Source organism: Galeopterus variegatus, unplaced genomic scaffold (assembly GCF_000696425.1).
Source record: "Galeopterus variegatus unplaced genomic scaffold, G_variegatus-3.0.2 Scaffold8926, whole genome shotgun sequence".
In the NCBI taxonomy this organism is placed as follows: Eukaryota; Metazoa; Chordata; class Mammalia; order Dermoptera; family Cynocephalidae; genus Galeopterus; species Galeopterus variegatus.
Window position 1 is genome coordinate 43,114 of NW_007735037.1, and position 3,595 is coordinate 46,708.

Below are 3,595 nucleotides of genomic sequence, written 5' to 3' on the forward strand. Positions count from 1 at the left end.
AGAATGGGCTCTGAGATCCAAAACTGCACCAAACACCAGATGAGGACCCATCGGTGCCAGGAACTATGCAAGGCCCAAGGAAGAATCCCCTTTTCTGTGGTTCTGACCCGTTTCCCATAGTTTTTCTCCTCTGGGCTTCCCAGCAGCCCTATTATGAGATGTCCACCTGCCACATTCCAGAAAGCAGGTCATTCTAGTGCAGCCAAGCAAGGACAGGCAGCCTTTCCAAGGGGGCTCTGTGGTCATGGCCATCACAGGCTTCCCTGGACAGGGCTGAGCTTGCTCCTCTGCACATGGGCAGACCTGGCCACGTGCAGACCCTGTCTCGGAGCCACCACTTCCTCACAGATAGGCATGATTTGGGTCCATATGCCATCACCCCAACTTCCCACTGCATGTCCTGAGCAGGGACACAGTGCTGCTTGGGGCTTGGCATCAGGACAGCCACGTCCTTGGAGAACTCCAGCCCAGCCCTGCAGCTCACTTTGCCAAGCCCTCCTCCTGTTCCCTCTCCACCGCAGAGCTGCTCCTGGTCACCCTGGCCCTCTAGTCAGGGCTGGCTACATAATTTGCAGGGCCCCCTGTTCGAAAATATTAAGAATTTCAAGATGACACCAGCAGAGCTTTAAACCAATGCAGGGCCCCTTCCAGACAAGGCCTGTGCAAGGCACATGTGGCGAGCCCACAAAGCCACCTGTCTCTGGTATGAACTTTGACACCCACCTGGAGGATTTATTTTGGCTCTGAATTATTACATGACTTGCACCACAACTTAACAGTTTCATTTTAACCTGAACATCTAACAAGATGTGTTCTTAGAAGCCAAGGACTGTGTCTTATGCTTCTTTGTAAAAACCTCCCAGAACCTATGATAGCGCTTATGAGGTACTCAAATACTATGTGCAAAGCTCTGTGCCGAGCACCATGGGAATAGGGGCTTGGTCAGGTGCGGTTCCTTACCCTCAAGGGCAGAGAGCACTCACTCATCCACCCAGCCGCTGTTTCATCATTAAGCATTTCCCCTGTGCTGCACACCATGCTGGATGCTGGGGATGGCCCCCCAGAAACTCGCAGTCTGTAAGGAAGGCAAAGACGCCGCCTGACATTGTCTGTTGGTCTAAGCACTGGGCACACACAGCAGGCTCCGGGGCACCCCCAAAGGAGCATCTCACCCAGTGTCAGAGAAAGAGACCTGTAAAAAGACTTCTGTCAGTCCTGGGAGGGCTCATGGCAAATTAGAAGTTGTGATCAGGGAAGAAAAAAAGGGCTGGTTCCATCCCGGCTCTGACATGCCATGGTCCTCTGTGTCCATGTTCAGTAAGGCAGGCCAGGAAAGGCAGAGAGTGCCAAGGGCAGAAAAGTGGAGAAAGCTGGGGGAGTTCAGAGGAGGCCAGGACACTGCCACGTCACCTAGCTCCCTTCCCCTTCTCGGTACCACCTCCTGCCTATCCTGCCAGTGATGCGGACAGGGAAGCCCACCACCACTTTCCTGCTCACCCTCCCACACAAGGAAAACATCAGCCTGCTTTTAGAGCCCCAGGGGTGTTTTTCGTTTCTGAAAAGTTGAACGATATTCTTGGAGGTCATCAGGAAAGCAATAAAACCCAAAGCAATTTTCTTGCTTTCCGGTTAACATCTCCCAGCTTCCTTCACACCAGCCCGTTCTGGGCCTCACCACCAGAGGGCAGCAAAGAGCCTGTGGGCCTCCGCCAAGGGCTCTGCAGGTTCCGGTGACAGCCATGACTCCAGTGATCATTGCTTATTGTGAGCCAAAGCCTGTGCTGAGCATCCTACATGCCTCATCTCATTGAATCCCAGCAACAACTGCAGCAGCGGGTTCCATGATAGCTTCACTTTACAGATGAGAAAACTGAGGCTCAGTGCAGCAAAGCACCCATATTCACGAGCTGACAGGTGGTAGAGACAGGGTTGGAACCCACCTGTGTCTGGCTCCAAGCAGGCGTTTCGCTCTCTGAAGTATGCATTGTCTTATGGTTCCTGTCTAATCCAGCCCACAGGATATGCCACCATGCTCTCGCACTTGTGGGCTTACCTCCTATTTACTGAAGGGGGGTGAATCAGGCACTTCCCGTGGCCACGCAGACAACCAGCTTTAGCCAGGCTTGTTTTGCTGGTGTCTGGCTTTTGTCTTTTGAGGCAAAGGGCAACAGCAACCACATGTTCCTCTATGGTTTCAACCACTGAACCAACAAAGAGAACCCCAGAACTGTGAGATCGCTGCTCTGGCCCACATGTGGTAGACACAAACACTGCTCGAGTAGAAGCAGCCAAGAAGTTTCCTCCCCAACACCAAATAAATTGAATAAGCAAAATGACTGCGATGTCATCAAATTCAACTCAACTCTGAAACCATCAAGATGTTGGTTAAAAAATTAATTCAAAGCTCTATTTAAAATAATCTGCTCCTTTTCACAACGAGGACAGGGTTGATATTCTGGGATAAGTAGTATGCATGTCTAATTGGATGCAGTTGAGACTTTCATCTAATATTCAAAGTTATTCCCAAGAGCAAACAGGAAGGTAAAGCAACAAGCTCTTTCTTTCAACCCATTGCACGTCTAAGTTACAAAGGCCTTTTTCCCTGAAATAATGGCCTGCAAAGACAGACTGGAGCTAAGCATTTGCATTGGTATAGCCAAAAAAAATATTACAAGTCAAGAAAGTTATAAGAGAAAGCATATCTTTCAATTTTTTTATAGCTACTAAGATGCCAATATTCCAGATTCTGCATACGTTTAGGGGCAAGAAAGTGAATAAAAATAACAGCAACAATCAGAGCTTTTCCACCAAACTCCATTATTAGTCCCATTTTGTAGGTGAAGAACTTAAGGCTTAGAGAAGCTAAGTAAACTTGTCCAGAGTCACACAGTGGCCAACTGATCTTGAGCAGTGTTAAAATCTTAGTTGGACACTCCCCAGTAGGGTGACCATATGTCTTGGTTTGCCTGGGACAGTTTGGTGTATGCAAGTTGTCCCAACACAAGCATGAAGAGTGTTCCTTTTCTCAAAAGAGTCCTAGTATGGCTGATATATGATCACCCACTTGCAGGGCCTAGCAGAAAAGCACACAGGGCATGAGGTTGTAAGTGTCTAAGGAAGGCTTGGGCAATTTCTCCCATCAGGCAACCTATTCCTAAGTGAGTCTGAGCCCTCTGGAAGTACTGGTCACTCTTTAATACCATGGAGTACCCTACAGAATCCCCTCAGGCAATCCCCTGGCTTGCCATGTTCCAGCCTGGCCTGCCTCCCCTGCTGGACAAAGACTGGGATCTGATGCCAATGGATCATTCACGGGAGGCATGTGGCACCTTGGAGACTTATCTGTTGAGCAAAGACCCAAACCAGAAACACTGTGCCCCTCTCCATGCATCTGTCCACAGGAGATTGCCCAGACAATTAAAGTATCATGTTCTGGTTTCAGGAGAACAAAGGTCAGCCATGCAGCTGCAATTCCAAGAGGACCAAAGAAAACCTTTTCTTGACAATTGGGTTGGCATGTGCTTTACGTGAGGGATTAGCTACTTCAGAGGAGCGGTAATGGGATATGGGCCTTTGACATCCTATTCCAATTCTG